Below are 21077 nucleotides of genomic sequence, written 5' to 3'. Positions count from 1 at the left end.
CGAACACAATTAGATGGGCGCGCGGGCTGTGGCATAACATGACGTTAAAAAACGTGACCATAACATACTTCGAAGCAATATTTGTGGTTGAAGCTTTCAGTATCTCTTTACCCTAATTCTTCTCGTGTGCAATACGATAATGGATATAGCGGTTTTACTGAGCTGAGAAAGAGAAGAGTGCTGCAGGGCTGCTGTGTAAATTCACCAAAATGTCTTAGATTACCATTTACTTTCAAACAGCAGATCGGGTCGACCCCATGTACCATACTCCGCCGCCGTTAAGCAGCGCAGGAATCTGGGAAGGACGGACAGACGAACAAAAAGACGGACGGAAGCAATGACGCACGCGCAGACACACACAGAAACACACACGCATGCACGCGCGCGCAAGTAGAGAGAGAGAGAGAGACAGAAAGAGAAAGAGAAAGAGAGAGAACGGGAAAGACTGCATTATTCTAGATGTAGTGGGATCCGCATATGTGAAGAAGGCATTTTAAATCGGAGCTTGTACTGGCTCCCTGGCGCCATCGGTGGTGGTGTTCGCCGAAAAGCCTTGCCGCAAAATCAACTTTATCCACGTGCTCCAATGATGATGAAAATATTTTGAAGTGTGTGGCCTGCACCCACTCAATGGGAATTGGCCACGCATTAATGGTTGACTGTGCCCATGTTTTTTTTATTAAGCTCATCTTAAACATCAAACATCAAGGGGCTTGATTTTAAAAGTACCGGAAGCACCCGCCTTGAATAGGCTACTTACCATGACTTGCTACAAACTGGCTTAACAGTACATCAGTGACTGATGAATAAAAATTATGTTTACCATTTCGTGTCCTCAACTGGTCATCAGTGGCTGTGGTGTTGAATGGCTTGTAAAGGTGTCGGAGATCAAGGGCATGAGCAGAATAGCATCTTACTAATGCTTGTGACTTTAACTTGAGATTTCGCAGAATAAACGATGTTTTTGTTGGAGTTAGCTAAACTTGCTTAACGCGGGTATATTTTTGTTAGTGTTTACATTTGCCTTATGATGAGGAATTTTACTTGTTCAAAACCTATGAATATATCAGTTTATTTGACATCAACACCCAAGAAAGTGTCGGGGGCCCGAGCATAATACCAAAAAAGGCAGCTCGACAGGGTCCGTTCCTTTGAATGCAAAAGACATGTCAATAAATGTGCACAGGCCCTGGCACTGCATGTGTACGCATTAGGTTTGCATGTGTACACTAAAGATGGCAACTTTAGCTATTACATACGGCCATTACATCTAGGATCATAGAAACATGAAAAAACACGCGCGCTCAAAAGTGCATGACTCGCGACAATGTGCGAACAAAAAATAAAACGAAGATAAATAAAAATAAAAAGCTGACATAAAAGTGGGTAATGCAGCAAAAAATTTAGGTGAACAAAAGAAAAAATTCGCAGCCCTTCCACCCCCTGAAGAGGGATGGCCAGCAAAGCTGCAGTGTCGAGCCTCCACGTGAGGTTTGACTGGGTCGTAGTCCAAGGGGTGCACGAAGCAAAACAAGTTTGTTTGTAATTTGCGAATGAGCATTGTTCCTGGTTATTAACTGAAAGCCCAGTCCTGTCCAGTCACTGCTCCTCGCGCATGCTCAGCACGCCTCTTCAGGAGCCACGCGAAACGGCTATCAAGCAGCTCCGACACAGCGTCAGACTTGGCTACTGCGCAATTGAGGCTCACACCTGGGCACGCGCCGGCGCCAGGGCGTCTGCCGCGGCTATGACGCAACACAACCCAACACAATCCACTTTAATCCAATCCAATCCAAATCCAATCCAATCCAAATCCAATCCACTCCAATTCAACCCAATTCAATCCAATCCAAGCCGAGCCAAGCCAAGCCAAGCCAAGCCAATCGAATCCAATCCTATGCCCCTCGCGCTTGCGCAGAACGGCCCTTCACAGCACACGCGAAACTGCTCAACCTCGGCAAGTGTGCTTACGCTACAAAACACACAGGAATCGTGGGTAGAAATTCATTATAGCGCGGGTATGGTAATCACGGCGCATGCTCTATGAAGGCCCTAGGACCTTTTTAATTTTGTATGATTTTTTCCATGCCCCGGGGGTGTGGCGCGTAGTTTTACAGTTTTACGATTCCGGGGATTTGAGGGGGCTCCGCAAAGTGGCGCTACGCTCGCTAGCGATTCCTGTCTACATCGCTCTGGGACCGGAGGCGATCTGCTGGATCCTAGCCATTTACAGCTTTACTGTAAAAGAAACCAATAGAAATCACTGGTTATGAAACTAAGCCACTTCAGACATCTGTCCGGGACATCTGAAGGATACATTTGTAACGGAACCAGAATTCTGAGAGTTCAACTTGCTTCCGCGGAACAAAGCAGCATCACCACAGAGAATTGTTGTGCAAAGTGTAGGCTGCCCGGAGTACTTGGAAACTGATTGTTTTTTGTTTGTGTTTTTCGGGCAGCGCTGTTACCACTAGTCGCTGCGTGCTGATATGTGGTTTCATAATAAATTCTCTTCTCACGAAAGATGTCTAAGTGGAAAGTTCGCGGAGAATGGCAACTGCGAAAGGCTTTCTATGATTACCCATCTCCCAAGACACTTTCCCAATCGCGTTATGTTACAGCCTCTTACTCCAGGCAGTTCTTGTCCAAGAAGGGCAGGAAAAAGTTGCCTCAGAGGCATGCATTTGGTATAAAGCCGGAGAGTCAGATTTAGACGCCCTAATTTATCTTACAGGATAAAGATAGCAGAGTATGCTGGACTCCTCTTACCTTCTCAAAGGTTCGTCAAGCCTCAGAGAGCAAGAAGGCCACTAATTTATCTCTCACTTGGGCGCGGAGTCTGACAGTAATGAAACAGTTGGGGCACGCTCGGTTTTTGCTTCATCACAGGACAATAAAGAACGCACACCGAGCGAAATAAATAATGAACACACCCATTGTTACCACGGCATGGTGGTGTGCGTTTGCCGGCCGCGTTGAGCAGTTACATTGAGGATTTATTTTTCTCCGGTAGAAGCAGAAACCTGCTGCCGATTGATAACGTTTGTACGTCTGGCTTCTGCATGAAACCGTCGTCATCGTAGGGTGGTAATGGGTTAGGTGTTTCGTGTTTGCATGTGGGTAAATAACTTCTATTTATCAAATGTATTACAGGGAGAGTGCGTGAGAAGATATATTTACGCTGTGTTTTGGCGCATTGTACCACTGCGAGAGAAGACGTAACCTGCACGCGTATTGGTGCCCTTGACCCGCACATGCGAAGTCCCTTTCCACTAGGCCTCCCACTCTGACGCAACTCTTATTTACCGTGTCCTGCTGTGGGTTGCATTCACAAATGCTTACTCCCAGTTGATAAGAATGGCAGCGAGTGAGGAGTTCAAAACGCGTGACACACCGGAGCTGATACCTCACATTTTGTGCGAGTGTCTCGGTTACTCATCTGAAAGAAAGAAGCGGTCGCCAGCACTAAGCCACCTGGACTCTCGGCGAACATTTCCGCAGGAGAAGATTCTGTCACTGGCCTTCTCTATGATCAGCTGAGAAGGCGACTAAGAAAATATTACGCTTCTTGCGGGCGCCGAAACAATACTCGTTGCCGCTTTCGCACCTGTTTCCATCGGAATCGAGGCGCTGGCTATAAATACACCTAGAACAAGGTAATTGTCAGGTTTCAAAACTCCTCTAAAGTCAACCTGAGGTGCGCACTTTTGCATCATCGAACGATTTGGGAAAAATAGACAGATTTCTCACGTCGACGGAAGCGCCTGTTTAGGGAGCAATGCACAAGATAACTCGGGCGCGTATCGATCTATATGCACAAACCGAACATTTTTTTAACGACACAAAGAAGTGTGGTTCTGCCACGAAGCCCCGCTACACAATCGCGAGCGACATTTGTCACTCCGCACGCCTCGCTAACGACACACCGAGATTTCTGCAAGTGCCGCTACGAGCGACTTCAGAAGATGAATGATCTTCTAACCTTCATAGAGGTTGCGCGGTCGCCCGTCCCCACCCAATCGAGATAAGGCACGCAATGCTCGGCGTTGCCGACTAAGCTCCGTCAAATTCGGTGATCATGGATCCCCAGCGCTCTTATCTACTTCATTGATCGTGCCCTAATGGTTGCTTCAGATATACAGCAAAACATTCTTCCTTCACATATCGACAATGCGTAGTGCTTTCTTACTGCACTTTCTTGGTTCTTATTAAAAATAGAAGATTATTGTGAAATTCATCAGGATTTCTCATATAAAAAAAAATCCCGGGCCATCTCCACAAACGTGAAATCCAAGGAGGCCCGAAGCATGCAATGCATAAGTGCATTCTTGCTGCCTTGACCTTTTCCGACGGAGATGATTTCAATATGGGATAGAAGTATTCAGCTTTGCTGAAAAGGTGTCTTGTCTTCGAAGCACAAAGCTCTCTAGCACGAGGCGTAAACGAGTGTCCCGGTGTTTTTTTAGTACGCTTTACAAAGCGCTCCAGCGCGAGGTCTAAACGAGTGTCTCGGTGTATTTTAGTACGCATTAGGTTCTAGCGCGAGGCGTAAATGCGTTTCTCCGTGTTTAGTACCGTGACTACACGACAAGACGCTTACGACGACGACATGAGACGCTAACAACCCGAGGCCCTAACAGGCTTCGCCCATAATATAACGAAGTCTGCTGGGGCAGTGCTCGTTCGAATTCTTCTATCTCAAGGTTGTGTTTCTCTTTTCGTCATATCTGCTGCGGAAGCGTCTATTTGCTGGTAGCTATTTAATAGAATCTTCGCTACTGGGGAAGGAGGTAATAAGTAGAACTTTTCTGGTAATATAATACGTTGAACAGGGCGGCGCAAGTAAGATGCACGGAGGTCTACCTTTAAATATATCTCGATCATTGACGCCGTAGAGACGAGTTTTTCGTTTTGAAACGCTGAAGTTTTCAGCAAGCCAAGTTGATCAAATAAATCAAATTCAACTACTTGTTTGTTTAGATGACATGGCCCTGCGCGCAATATCATACTGCCTAAAGCCTCTACAGCATGCCATTTCTTAGTGCGGTATTAAGAAAGTGGCGATATTCGAGCACTTCTTATTGTGCCATTGAGTTTTCGGTTTGTTTGAACATGTTACAATCACTTAAATAAATGAACGAAACTCTCATAACGCTAAGACTTGAAGGTGTACAGAAGCTGTACGCAACCTTCACGACGATCAAGATAGTTTAGGTCAACGATTGCAGCCGATTTGCTGCTTCTTCGCTGCCGCAATTACCTTTACACCACCATTGTTGCTATAATGTCTTAATTTCTAAGATTTTTTGGAAGTGATTATTATTGGACATCACCTTGGAGAGGTGTACGCTATGTCGCGTGTTTGTCGTTCCGTGCAAGTGTTTCCGCGATTGCGGCGAACGCTGGAGTTTTGTTTTTTTGCCAATCCACGCCAATCTCCATAAGTGGGTATGCTTGACTGAAGAAATGTGCGCCAGGGACGCTGGGCAATGGTCGCTAGGCAAGCACGCACGCGCTACGCGTTTTCCTGGTTTTGTTAGCACCCGGCGGTCACCGCGAGGCCCGTGCTATGGCGCGCGCACTGCACGTTGATGGTGTTTTGAGGGGCGGACACAAAAAATTACAATTTGGTTAACAGCTTCGCTGTAATATGTCCTACCAATTTAGGTCAGGGTTCGACGAGTAAACGAACGGGGTACTTCGCTGACTTCGCGGAAACAATTGATTGATTGATTGTAGGGTTTTAACGCGCCGACGCAACGCAGGCGATGAGGCGCGCCGTAGTGGAGGGCTCCGGATTAATTTTGACCACCTGGGGATCTTTAACGTTCGCCGAAATCTCGAACACACGGGCGTTTTTGCTTTTCGCCTCCATCAGAAAAGCGGCCGCCGCGGCCGGGAATCGAACCCGCGACCTCGTGCTCAGCAGCGCAACGCCTTAGCCACTGAGCCGCCGCGGCGGGTGACTTCGCGGAAACAAAACATGTTACGCGTATTACGTATATTACGCAAACGCAAGTGGCTGACACCTCCAGTAATACGAATTCGGTTTAAATTGTACGGCGGTTATAAGTTGGAAGAGTCAGAACGATACGTCGTCATCCGGCAAACGCCTAAAATCCACTCTTACTGGCTTCTTTGACCACTAGAGGTCATCGGTAGATATCGGGCATGGCTCATACCGATGACAGTGAAGTTTGAACCCGAATGTATGCAGGTGTATGCAAATTTTCAAATATGCAAGGTTGGAGGACATACTTTTCTATTTTTGATCAAAAGGCGGTACTATCTTCGACTATAGAAGCCAAACAAGTACAATTACCACAGTTGAAGAGAACCGCGCCAAAGACTAATTTTGCGGTTGACAGAAGGCAGTTGTAAAACGTTTCGGCGTACTTGCTCACTTTGGGAAAAATACTGTTAAGAGATGGCGCTGATATTTCATCCCCGCCACGTAACTCATTACCCTCTCTCCCCATCTCTTCTCTCACGCTCTTCCCATCCTCTCTCGCTCCTCCCTAGAATTTTGCGGGGTTTTGCTGAATTCAATTCAATTTCGCCACGTTGGCAAGGTTCGTACAACACCTGTTGGGGATGACTTTTGTGTACGTTGTGCTGGAGCACAACAGGACCTTATTTGTCGCAGGGTCTGCTTTGATCTCGCTTCTCTTCGACACCATTTCTGGCAGATAGAATTTTGACTTGCTATTGCAGAAAGTAATCTAAAGTGTATTAGTTAAAAGACAATGATTTTGCCGGATATTTTAACTGATATTCTCGGTTAGGTGCTTATACTTATATTGTCTGGCGTTACGCGTCACGCCTTGATCTGAGGTGCAAACTTCTCAATTGGTGCCCGCTTTTTGGCGCCCAATGACTTTGATATTACTTCGTACGTCAATAGAGATACCACGTTCTGGTCACAGAACATTAAGTGGACTGTAGTACTAAGAAAATTTCGACACACCCACTGAAAGAGATTGCCAAACAACCATGGCAGCTGCTTCAGAAGCTCATTGCTGGTTCATAAATTCGCATTAGGCGCAGCCATTACACGCCTACCCACAATTTTTACATACCCACACAGGAAAATTCGCTAGTGACAGTGTGAACTGTGGTAAGGGGACCCCGGCCGACCGATTCACCGTTCCCATTAGCTAGGCCGTTAAGGTAATCGCTCACAGCTATGCTTTCGCACATAACGCCCGTAACGAGCATTATTATTCTTTGTAAATTCTCGCTGCTGAATCGGCGAAAACACTGCATCCAGCGTCTGGTGCCAGAGGACCTAAATATGGTTAGAAATATGTCGCAACGGTAAAACAGACAAAAAGCAATAAACAATAGATGGCAGAGAACTCGAACTCAAAATAGCACGTGGCAAGTCCAACATGCAGCCCCTGCACCATCATCATCCATCTTTTTTCTTTATTTTATAGAAGATTAGCGATAAAAGATTTAAAATCGCGTCTTACCTGCACTGACAGTACGTTCAATGACACATACAGTAGCCGACCGTTTTTTTCGGACTCCAAAAATTCGGACTTGCTAGATATTCTGGTCTTTCCCAAGGAACCGCCAGTTCTCCCATTGAGTAGTGTATACAAACGGATATTCCGGACGAGTTAAAGCCAAAAGTTTGACTTTCCGGTCATTTTTTTTTTCGCTACAGAGGCATGGTGTAACTCCAAGACGGTGCCATTTTTAACCCGAAGCCACCTGGCGAGCATCGGATGGGGTGGAGTTTGGATTGACTCCCGCCGGGATAACCAACGTTGATCTTGGAAGCCACAATTTTGTATGTAGTTGGCGGCGGAAGCAACCTCGAAAGCCGGAATCCGCTCATTCGTAGCCAATTTTTTCAGATAAGAACATGTCGTTTTACGGTGCTTTGTGCTCCTCCATTCATGTCTCATTTGGATCGCATCTAACATGACTGCGTGACAAAAATGGGATATCTAAGCGCCACATTTACTCTACCCTTTGCCGGATAAGATTTAACGAGAGGAGTCCTGATTATTACAACGCTGGATTTGCGTCTCCAAGTGCATGAGTGCTTACATCCTCAAGTATCAGATATGACTGAACGATAGAAAAAATATAATAGCCAACTTAACTGCGCCAACTTAACCCCCCCCCCCCCCCCCCCCCGATGCCCTCGACACCCGCTGCCCTCCCCGCAATAAGCTGCCCCTGTGCTTGGAGCTTATTCTCACCGTCGTTAGGCTATGCCCCCTATACACCGCTGTTCCCGCGTTATAACACACTGTCCCATGACGGCCTGAACCAAGAACAACTTTGCTGTAAAAATTATTTTTACTTTGTACTCTTCTGTGCTTTCTCGTTCAGCCTTCAAGAAACAAATTCCAATACCAAATAAAGTGTTATCGTAACGTCTTCAACAGTGTCATTCTAAGCTCCTACAAACACCACAGTGTGAAGCCAGAAAGCAGCATTCCCCACAGCGCAGCGGGGCACAGTTCAGCGGACCAATAAATCCAGCAAACAAAAAGCTCTAAGCAGAATTTTATAATCCACGAGGGATCACTGCCTCGCCGAAAGCGTCTAGGCTTCGCGCCCTTTAAGGGGATTAAAGATAAAACTGCGCACATCCCTTTAATCTGCGAAGTGCGGAAGTTTTCACAAAGCATTGTTCAGGAACAAGGAAACGCTCATACTGGAGGAAGTGAATTTGGTTACAGAACGTATCCCTCACGCATAAGAGATAGCTACCAAGCTAAAATAAGAGCCCAAACCACGCACGAGGCGCTACGCGTGAGAAAGCCCTTTATCAAACTCAGTAAGTAGAATGCAGAGCGTTTCCGCGTGTATGCACATTAATCGGGCTTAGGAGAGAAACTTTGCAAAGCACATTTTTTAGAGTTGGTGCAAACACTTGAAGCTGGGCGCGTTGGCGAATGAGATTAGCACAACAGCTCGGAAAAAGAACTATAATATAAGAAGCGGGTGAGAGTTCCGAGGCAAAACCTAACAATTATAATCCCTGACCTGTTAACTACGTACTTACAAACCATAACATTACGAAAGCGTCAAAAACCGAAGTAAACATTTATCGCCGCACTTTTTGAGCTTCCCGATGAAATTATGACTATGCTGCAATGAAAGACGCATCCATCAGCGGCCTTGCGTTAGCGCCTTTCCCAATGCTTTTACGGCGAAGCTGTTAACCTCTCTTTACTGGGGGTTTTTCGTCGGCTCGGCGTTCAAAAATAGGAGGAAGCGAAGACGACGAACACAACGCAGACACTCACGTGTATCCTGAGAGCTTGCAGGACAATCAGAGCTCTTTCATATTGTGAAGAAGAAAGCCTAGCGGAACAGGTGCTATGGCGGGATTTATTAAGTTGGGGTGTAGCTATACGAGGGATTTGCTATGTTTAATTATAAGCACCGTGACGCTATCTCAGCATCACAAACTTAAGACATACACGATGGCTGGGAAGGGACATGGATGTTTTTTATAGCGCGGCTACGCCAATCTCAGCGCAGGCTTTAGTGCGCCGCACAGGCGACCGCCGTAGAGCACGCGGCATTCCTGAACGTCAGGAAGGCGAGAGAGGCCGCCCGTGAGGAGCAGCGCACCGGACTAGGGAAAGAGGAGACGGCGGTGGAGAGGAGAAAAATTAAAGCCGTTGCAATCAATCTGAAAGCTGTCGGAAGTACACACCAGTGCTTCGCCATAATGGGTTGTGGCACTGGTATCCGCTCACTACTACCTCCCATCAAGCTCTTCGCCGCCCTGTCTCACTCCTCTCTTGATGAATATGAAATTCAAATTTCCCGCCAACGCAGTGCTCGCGTGTACCCTGCCTGAACCTCAACCAGCGGGAGTTCTGTTTTTTGTTGTGCTTGGGTTAATTTCGCATGCTGGAGCTCTTGTGCGTCATTTCGACGGCGCCATTTCTTTTCTGACGGCGGTGTAAGAGGCTCTGCCCGAATAAAGTGTTATCGTAACGTCTTCCACTGTGTTATTATAAGCTCGTTTAATTACAGCAGTGCGAAGCCAGAAAGCAGCGTTCCCCACAGCGCGGTAGAGGACAATTCAGCGTAGCGATGGAGCTAGCAACCAAAAAGCCATAAGCAGAATTCTATGAACCGGGGATCCTTGCGTCGCCGAAAGCATCTAGGCTCCGCGTCCTCTAAGGGGATTAACGATAAAACTCCACGCATCCCTTTAATCCGCGAAATGTAGAAGTTTTCACAAAGCTTTGTCGAGAAACAGGAAACGCTCATAGAGGAGGAAGTGACTTTGGTTACAGAACTTATCCCTCATTCGAAAGACATAGCAAACAGGCTAAGATAAGAGCCCAAACCATGCGCATGGTCTTACGCGCGAGAAAGCCCTTTATTAATCTCAGTAAGTAGAATGCAGAGCATTAACGCGTGTATGCACATTAATCGGTCTTACGGGAGAAACTTTGCAACGAACATTGTAGAATCGTAAAGTTTGTGAAAACACTCAAAAGCTGGGCGCGTGGGCGAATAAGATTAACAAGATAGCTCGGAAATAGAGCACTAATATTAGAAACCGGCGGGGGGTTTCGAGGCAAAACCAAACAAATTTAAAGCCTGACCTGTTAACTACGGAGTTCCCAACCATAAAATTAAGAAAGCGTCAAAAGCCGAAGTAAAGAGTTAACGGCGCACTTTGCAAACTTCGTGATGAAGATATGGCTCTGCTGGAACCAGAGATGTATGTGTCAGCGGCCTTGCATTGACACTTCTCGCTTGGCCTTGCGCTTGACACAAGCCGTTAGCGAGCTACGACAACACGAGCCTGTAAAGTGCTCTGCACTGAAAAGTGTGCTTCCAATAAAAATCCCTCCGCAGATGGCCATGCTACACTGTGCCACAGATAATGTTGAAAAGAGCTTGTTTACGTAGACCAAGCTTACACAAATCACCGTAAAATCGCCTTCACCTATGAGCTATTGCAATGCTAGGAATCCATTCGTTTCGGGGCAATATAAGCTTTCGTACAGCAAAATATGCCTGCCCTAGGACAACTGTTTTGTGTTTATCAGCTTTTTATACACGCTGAAAATTGGCCTACGATCGACCTATCGCCGGAGGCAAACTGCTTGATCCTAGCCACAGCTTCACTGTTGCAAATAATCCAAGGGCAGAATGATCGTAACACGTACACCCCCCCGACACCTTCCATTTCGTCGGCCTTAAGATGTTGTGAACAACGGGACCAATCATGAGCCGTTCCGCTCTGTTCGTGTGGATGAGAAGAGAAGCTGGGGAGACACAAAATTTTGAAGAAGGGGCAGCACAATTGCTGTCTTATTCGGTGGCACCATCAGAAAAGGCCCGCACTCAAGTTCATTGTCTCGTATTCTTGGTGTAATATTTATACATTCGCGTGGGCGACCACCCCCATCCCGATGAGCCGGAGGAAACCAAACACACGTGGCGTTTCTACATGACCACCCACCCGGTGAAGTACCCCACCACGGGAGAGCGCAAAGAAGAAAAGGAGGGAACTACAACAAAACGAGAGTGGTGCAAGGACACTGGTCGCACAGCTAGAGTTTTTTGATAAGTACGCCTAGTTGAAGCAAGTGTGAACCCAACTAAAAGCAACCTAAACTATTTTTTTTTAGTTTAGGTCTACGTTTTTTTCCCGTGAAAGTCTTTGTGTTCACAGCAGGCGCAACGTACTTTGAAAATCAAGCTACACCAACTAGCCCGACATCAAGCTTTACTGAACCAAAACTAGGCGCCACGCAGGTGCAATGTGTACCTATCACGTGATCGGTGTCGAGCAGGTGACGTGATTACTCTCCGCACAGTAACAGCCGAGTGAGTGAGCCGTTTGACTCTAGGGTGCAAACTCACGGTCGTAGGCGAGTGCATTAAAATCTGTTTTAGCCGAATGGGTAAGACGACCTACTATAAATCCGTGGATGTAAGAGACACGGATTGGAGTACTTCTGGTTATTTATTTATTTATTTATTTATTTATTTATTTATTTATTTATTTATTTATTTATTTATTTATTTATTTATTTATTTATTTGGGGGTGCCCAAAACAGAGGCAGGCCTTATTGGCCAGCGCGCTCTAAGCACAGAGCGGCACACAGATGAAACAAACAATGAAATAAATACTGGATTCTAAGCGCACAGAATCACAAAATACAGTGTAGCATCGCACAACCACACGCACACAAGCACACACGCTCGCACGCACGAACACGCACACGCACGCACACACCCGCGCATACGTAGACACACAAACACAGAAATTACAGATGCGAGATATGATTATTCGGTCGGGTACACTACCATGCACGAAGACTGGGTTCATGACAAAATGGAGGCCTCTGTAAACCCTCATGTTCTAGACAGTTAAATGGTTGTGTCATACTGAAGAAAACAGAAGACAACAAGAGATACTGCTCAACAAATACGCGCGCATAAACACACGCACACATGCATACAAACAAAAAATGGAACTGGGGATCAATTATATGCTGTAATGAGTAGGCATGAAGAGCTGTAATGCTTGCATTTGTAAGAGCAGGCTATAGACGTCCAAGGATGGAAAAAATCCTCTATATACGCCCGTTTCACAAAGCGCACTGGAGACGGCATCTCTGTGGTCGTTACATAAAATCACAAGTGAGGACAAAGTGCTCGCATTGTCACCCTTAGCCCAACAGAGCTCAGTAATTTTGGGCTCTCAAATTTGGAGCGGGTGCACTTGAACAGGGAAAAATAAATTGCGGTTCCCCAGTCTCAATTGTAATTCTTCCAAGTTAAGCCGCTTGAGGATGTTGTCGTAAGCGCATGTTTCATGAGGGGTGTAGTGGCGGGAGAAGGTGCGAGTGACATATTTTGCGCTCTCTCCAAGCGCAAAGATGATGCAATCATACAGTTCCAGACTGTCGATGCAAGATGCAAACTCCCCCTTTTGGATAGCAAGGGTGTTATACAGGGCTAGAAAACACGATCCTCTTGACAAGTCCCTTGCTGCACAGAAGATCACACCCAGAGTTCGCAAAGATGTGCGTGATAGGTAGTAAACATGACGTGTGAACCGAAGCTTAGAATCCAGCAAAACACCCAAATCCCGTCTTATGATAGTTTTTATTGTATGAGAGTCGAAGCGGTACAAAAATGTTAAAGGACAACTTTATCGAGTGTATTTAATTGCAACGGTCGTGAAAAAATTTAGGTCTAGGCAATTAGTTTTGCACCAGAGGAAAATCGCATGTAGGACACTTTGAAGTTTGGCGCCATCTGCCTGTCATGACACTGCACTGTAAAGTATCATATCGCCTGCAAACTACAAGAGAGATGAGTCTTTTATATTGAACTGTATATGATTAACAAATACGTTAAACGTTAAAAGGCCGAAAATGTAGCGCTGGGGTAACCAAGATGGCACAGCGAAGCTGCGAGACTTTTTGCCGGAGTACTAAACAAAGTTTACTCTATGTTTGAGGTACTACGTAGCAAACCACTTACCGAAAGCAGGAGACAGACCATGCGAAAACAGCTTGTGAAGGAGCAAATCATAGTTTACGAAGTCAAAGTCCTCACTGCAGTCGAAGTAAATGGCGTCCATTTGATGACTTCAAAGTACGCTTTTGGTGGCGTCACTCAGAAATTAGGCAAGGTTCGACTCGACAGACCGGGAAGGCATGAAGCCGCGATGATTGCAGCGAATCAAGGGGCAGATTTTGGTCAAGAGATAACGATGTACTGGCTTTTCGAATACTTTTAAGAAAAAAGAAAGGAGAGAAATCGATTGATATTTCACAGGCACTGACACGCTTCCGGACTTATGAAGAGGAAAAACAGCGCCAGGTTGTGAATCTGTTGGAAAAGGCTGCGTGCTAAGCACAAACGTCAGAGCAGCCTTACACTGTGAAACTACATTTTGTGAAATGCCGCGATCATCGAATTTCTAAACAGCTTCGCTGTTATAAAAAAAAACAAGCAGGCAAGCAAACACAGTGAATACATCTTGCACCATGCACTGCATATATACGGTTGATTCAATTCTGCGTCCAGTCGTAACGAACATAAGCTACGAAGAAAATGCCTAATGCAACAGTGTTGTGTCCAGAACGTCACGATTACCTAACTCAAATTTTTCGTTGAGCGAAACAGGTATCTTAAATCCTTTCTGGCCAAATAATTTTAAACCGCTGTATATCCCTCCCTTAATATTCGAGTAAAAGAGGACGAGACTATACTATGTTTAGGCTGGGTTAAACCAAATCGTTCGTGATATTTCTAGCATAAATTCAACAAAGCGATCTGAGGGGACAGTTGGTGTATTGACATGATGTAATAAAAATGCGCATATAAAGACGGGACACGAGAAGGGTTGTCTCCCTTCGCTTGCCTTGTCCTTATATGCGCATTCTTATTACATCATAAATTCAAGTTCCAAACTAAGGAAGTTTTTAGAAATAGATAATTAATGTATTGCCAGCTCTACCCTCCTCGTGTATTTCCCATGTATGTTTAAGTTCACTTCGATTGCCGCGATTGGTTGTTGTTTATCTACTTTTGTTTTGCCACGCAGTACTTTTATAGCGTCTTTGGTCTCCATGCTTGCTAGGCTCTGCCTCTCAAGGCCTGCGGAGCTCTGGCAGGCGAGACTGTTCATATTGTTTTGATTGCGAAATATACTATCTCATCGTCTTCATCATCATCCAACCAACAAACCGACAGGCTAACAAACGATAAACGAACAAGTGAACCAACCAACGAATGAACAAACGAAGTTACGAGGGGACGCGGGAACGAGCTAACCAGCATTTGAAAGAGCTTCGAGCTTGAAAGACACTGCTTCGAGCTTGAAAGACACAGGGAGCACCGGGTTTTTTTTCCGCACATGAAAAATCCATAGAACCGTAGCCATAACAAACCCGCGGTATAACAACATCCTTTAAGCATCGAAAGTGGCACACAACTATAAAGCCCGAAAGGACAGCCTGAACCATTGGGGTTTTCGTCACATACCCGCTGATCACTGTTCCTTTGTCGTTTTGCTGTTTCTTCACTGAACCATGAAGGATAGCTTTCCAAGCAAATACTATTCGGAATGTTCCGGTAAGAACCAGCCCATCACACTTGCTCAAAAAAACCTGTACCGAAACCCTTAAACAATTCTTCGACACGCGTACTCCTCTCACCAGACCCGCGGCTGCTAGTAGTAGGCAGCACTTACATACTTTAAACCATTTGTTGCCATAATATCAACACAACTCAAACCACGAAAAGGAAAATGGACTAAGCATTAACCCCGGTGATTGAAAAAAGGAGCTTTTGAGCGAAAACAAATTCACCCCACCTCCCCGATGGGAATGGTGAGGAAATGCGAATGCCTTTCTTTTGCGCGAGAGTGCGCGGAATTTATAATTAATGAGGAGACGGTGATTTGTAGCGTAACCCTTTATTTAACACCTGTTTGTGTTGTCGTTGTACTTTACCGACCACAAGGCAGTGATCGTGGCCGTCAAGTGCACAGTCAAAGGGTCTTTGAGAAGCATGCGGGCGTGGGAGAGTGCGGCGAGCGTCGAGAGGAGAAGCACCGAAGCACCGCGCCTACCCTCGCCTACACCTCTCCCACACACGCGGGAGCTCCGGCGAGCTTCCGCGATGCGAGCGCCCTCACACGCCCGAGTGCGCTCCTCCTCTCCACTCACTTGCCGCTGATCCGCCCGCCACCTGCTCCGGTTGCTAGGGGAGAGGAGGAGCGCGCGCGCTCGCAGCTGTTGCTATGGGAGAGGGGGTGAGAGCGGAGAGATAATACCTGCAGGCGCGTGGACGCCGCCCGGCGCCTGACATGGCTCGACTAAGAAATGCATTCGCATTTAAAATATTTCTAAACAGTCAGAATAACAAGGACAGAATTGATGAGCATGCTTATGGTAGCAACCAAATGAAAGCTTTGAATATGATTATGAGGTTTAACGCGTCGACGCTGCACAGGTGATGAAGCGCGCCGTAGCGGAGGGATACGGACTAATTTCAGCCACCTGGGGATCTTTAAGTTAACCGGAATTGTTTCAAACACATAGGCGTGTTCGCTATTCGCCTCCATCAGAAAAGCGGCCGCAGCCACCAGGAATTGCACCCGCATCCTTGCGCTCAGCAGCACAACGCCTTAGCCACTGGGCCACCGCGGCGGTCGGCGAATGAAAGCTAAAAGTAACTGGCTAAAAGTTATGTTGTTTAGTTTAGTAGATTAAGTTGTTAACTTGTCTATACTATATGTAGGTAGAAGGCGAAATGGCACCAAGGTTGTTGCTGGCAAAAAGGAACTCCTCCGATATTTCCAACTAGACCGTCCTCAAGGACAGTCGCAGGGTCACCAAAACACCTAACGCGTAACATGCTACAGTGCATGCGTAAGTGCGTGCTCGCATGCTCTGATTAGATAAGCGGACGGTGGTGTTGTGCACGTCATTTCACATATATGTCGGTCAGCTTTGAAAAAAACAGCATAAATCGTCCATGTCGTTCACTAGACAAATGTGGCAGCTTGTTTTTATGCGACACGTGTTCCTGCAATTTGTTTTAACACTTTTTCAGCCACGCGCTTCAAATGCAGTTTCTCGTTTCTGCTGGCGTGCAACACCTCGTTTCTTACAATTTCCTTGGGGAATTCTTTGATGCACTTTGCGAATCCGCTGAACCTTGACATATGGTTCTGTGGAGGTTTCTCGGCGCACGTTCTGACGCTCAGCGTCTCGTTTTTGGCGCTCATTGTCTCCTTCTATGCTTTTTTGTATTGCAATGCGGCGATGTTCCGGTGTCGCTCAACAACACTTTCTTGATTGGGTTTCTTTTTTCTTGAAAGTGTGCTTCTTGAGGTTGCAAGAGTTATGGCCATGCGCATGGCGAGCGGACTGAAAGGGACGCGAGAGCATCGCTTCTATGCAAGGAGCCTTATTGCACATTCGTTTAAAGCCAAACTTTATTTGCCTTTCTCGCGGAACTTTGAGGGGTTGGTTTCTGCTGTTCTCTTTGCCGAGTGCGTCGCTCCGGCTAGACGGATTCTCCTCGTCTGTCTTTCAAGTGGCGAGTAGCGGCATCCTGGAATTCACCCAAAACCACCAGAGGCCACGCTGGTCTCTGAATTTATGCATTCATTTAGGCCGCTGTCACCGACACGCCCGAAGGACATGTGAAAATGGGTTAGCAAAAATTGCTCAAAAGATCCCCGCAGTGCCAAGGGCATCCATGCAGGAGAAAAGTGTCCCGCAGAAGAGTAACGTCTTCGCCAACACCGAACCGTAGTGCCGAGCGCGAATGTGTGCTGCCTTGTATACGTGATGGGAAGGCAGCAAACAAAGCGTTACTACAATAAAAGCCACCAGAATCGTGAGAAGTACGCATGGTAGGGATGAGCACACAAAACTGCCACGTGCGCTTTCGCCTCAACCCAGTTTTGTCCCCACACCAGTGCAGTAAGTTCAAACGATGCTATACTCGGTGACAACTTAAGAACGGCACCGGAAGTTGCCGCTGTGCCTATGTACCGTAGCTGGATGTTTCTCCGCGCGACGAAAGCAGGGCGTTACTGGTAATATCATGAACATGGTGTGAGACGTTCCCGTGATTTTTTGGACTTAATATGCTTACAAATGACTCCAGTGACGACAAACAAACTGCGTGAGACAAGGCAGATGATATCAGGCATTCATAGCAAACCCCTTTCACAACGCGCGCGCACTGACGTCACGGGTCCGGCGCTTTGGCGGAGTGATACACTCCATGAGGTGGTGCCGTTCTTGAGTTGTAACCGAGTATAGTTGAGCCCCGTTGTGCAGTTCAAAACACTGGCATTGACGTCAATGTAAACATAGCGATAACTTTGATTTACGTCGATCCCACCGGTTTCCCGGACAAGCCAATGGCACGGAAGGGCAGACGGTATTTTAATAGCGCAAATGATGGGCAACGCATGGTAGGAGTTGTTCGTGGTCAATGGGAGTCCGGCAGTGGATTTCAATTAAATGATATTGATGATGATAATGATGATAATAATGGCAATAACGGGGAATAGAGTTGCGGTGCCGTTTCATACTTTAAGTAGCCCGACTCCTACGTCAACTACCACGCTATTGCACGAACAAAATAGATGTATAATTTTTGGGTCAGTTGCAAAGCGGTTGTTCCGAAGCCGGATTGCCAGTAATCAAGGTCTAACCGACAGGGGCATGTGATGAATGTCGTGTGCTGGAAGCACCACTAACAACGTTATCTAGGATGGGCTCATATTCACCTTGAAGGGGCAAGAAGGCAACACACAACTTCAGTCAGTCTAAAAGAAATAACCTTTGGTGACTCCCTCAGCTCCACTGGTGCCACCAAAGGCGCTTTTTTAAATGCAAAGAAGCAAGAAATATTAAATTTTCTCAAAGTTCACGCTAGAGTGACGTAATTGGGGCAGGTTTGACGTAATATCAGTCAGCACCAAAATATATTTATTAGATGCGACGCATCTCTTGCTCTGGGGTATGTCCCTCCTTCGTCGTCGGCGTCCGCACACCACCTGCGCATGTGCAACTCTCCCTTATTCTTCTCTCCCACAGGTGGCGCAACACTCTCCGTCTCATTATCATAAACAACAACAGCTGCGCGCGCGCGCTTCGCTCCGCTCGCGTCTGCTCCGGTGCGCAAGTGCGCGCATGCGCGACTCTCCTCCGCTGTTTTCTCTCCTTCAGGCGCTGTGAATATAAAGCGGGTAGCGCGCTGCGGCGGTTCAGTCAGCGCTCGCTCTCGTTCGACTCCGCGTGACTTTGCTTGACGACTCCGTGCTTGACTTAATTCTTTCGATGAAGACGTGATGGAAGCGACGGGCCCTTCAGCGAGTGGGCTGACACAATCCAATACCAGCGTCAGCGCAAACGCTCAAGACAACGTTACGACCAATTGAACCCCCCGATGCGTCGCATCACATCAGGGTTCCCTCGCGGGAAGATGGGCGTAATTTTTAGTGTGTTTACTACACGTTAAAATTCAGTTTGTTTTATCAAACGGTACTAGAGGCCCCTCTGCAATCTCCCAGTAATGCTTTTTGGCGGTCGCTTAGGTCGGGAGCCACTAATTGCACAAACAAATGCTCTGACGGAATAGAGATATCACCGGGAATGCGCTCGGGAGTCGAGACTGCGAGATCTGTTCTTGCTAATGTCTGCATAATTTTTAGAAAGTTCGTGAAAAACAAACTGTGGTGGATTCATCTTTTATAGGAATCAGTAAAACACGAAAGTGAAATGTAAAGAAAAACCTGCCCCGAAACCCGCATGATTTTCGGCTCGGCGGCTGTTTTGTGGGTGTGCTTGGTGAGCGACGTCCTGCTGACGGGTCACTTCGGCAAAGGTGCGACCACTTCGGTGCTGCTCCGTGGCGTGTACGGCAGACGCTTGCGTTGCGACGAGCTCACCTTGTGGAACGCGAGAGGCAGAGTTCGTAGCTTGGACGGTGAACGCGCGAACGCTTTCTTCTTCCCGCTGGCGTATCTCTTCGCACTAAATCAGTCACTTACGCTGCCCGATTGAAGCGCCAACTGTCGGCGCTCGTTAGGGTCATGATGCATCACTTCGCCCCACCTCTCCTAGACGGCAGCATAATCCGAGTCAATAAAACGTTTTCTGTCATTTCTCCTGTGTTCGTTGTACTGGCGCCATTTTCGTGGTGCATGGCTATGATGTGAGGGATATCTTGGTGTATCCCGAGGTAAAACACCATCGTGTTAGAAATTAGTATCACGGTGGTCGGGACAAAGCAGTATTTCCAAAGAACCAAACCTGTATTTTGTCTGCATGGTTCTTTTAAAGGAAACAACTCTCAAATGTATGCGTCAGTGTATTTCGAGGCAGTGAAAGTCGTCGCTCAGGTAGCTCGTAAGTCAAACAAGACAGTTCGTCAACAGACGATGATGCAGGTTCTAGAATGAGAGCAGTGGCGCAGCTTTCCCTGAGGGATAATGTACGCAATGGTACTGTCTTGAAGTGGTTTAAAAATAGGAGAAAATATGAACACGCCAGAACTTGTACAATCAAGTAAAAATAAGATAGTAGTTGGATAACTAGCGACGGCGGAAAAGCGAGAAATTATACTCACATAAAATATGAGCTTACTTCCTGAAACTACCGTTTGATGTTTTCGTGTACGACCGATGAATGGAATGTTTTGAGTCACGCCTGTGGCGAAGACGTCTTGCTTCGTCTCGTCCTGTGTGCTCTTTCCTTGCCCTGTTTTAAAACAGCGCGGTTCAAGAAGAGGCGCCTCCTCCATGCGCAGAGAACGTGGTACACGCAGAAACTGAGGTTTCCTGCGGGAACCCCGTTCAAGAATGGTTTTGGGTTTCACCCGAAAGCCTTTCTTTACTGTGCTGCTTAAGGTTCCAAGGAACACTGCGAAGTTCGGTGAGCATCGATTTTGCCATTCAAAAGAAGTTTTGTATTTTTATCTCACCCCGCCTCCCATCTTGCACAAGCAGACCACCACAGCCCAGTAACATTTGTAACCTTAGAAGGCGGTAGGCAGCAATCAATTCGGAGAGGATTTCAAAGCACGCTGGTGACGGAAACTGCTTCCCTTCGCTCGATTACGGCTAGTTAAGAAAAGAGGTTTATTAAACGGATTATTATTTGTTGGGCAGCGCTGCTGTATTTTTCCTGACCTTTGAAACTTGATTAAACGTTTAGCCTTGTTAAGTCTTTCGACAAGGTTACGCCTTTTAGGAACACATGACTTTTTAAATTCGAACAAACTCGTTCAATAGCGGATCACGAATGGAAGCCAGACACGACGGAAGCTTGGTTGAGGAACTTCGCTCAGTAGATCGTAATGGCCATCGTTATGGATCCACAGAAACCAGCTCCTACCGTACGATATGGCAATCAATAATCCGATACCTTCGCGCTCACCCTTGATGCTACGCTATCTCTTTGGGTTGTTCTCGCGTGTAATACTCGCCAATCGATGGCTCATCGAAGAAATGCACCGAACAAAATCTGATGGCATGAGCAGTGCGCGAAAACAAAGGCATTGTGCAACGCCACATGTCACCGCT

This window comes from Haemaphysalis longicornis, unplaced genomic scaffold, assembly GCF_048455015.1.
Source record: "Haemaphysalis longicornis isolate Haplotype H1 unplaced genomic scaffold, Haemaphysalis longicornis Haplotype H1 scaffold_10, whole genome shotgun sequence".
Classification (NCBI taxonomy): Eukaryota; Metazoa; Arthropoda; class Arachnida; order Ixodida; family Ixodidae; genus Haemaphysalis; species Haemaphysalis longicornis.
Note: the sequence above shows the minus strand (reverse complement) of the source record.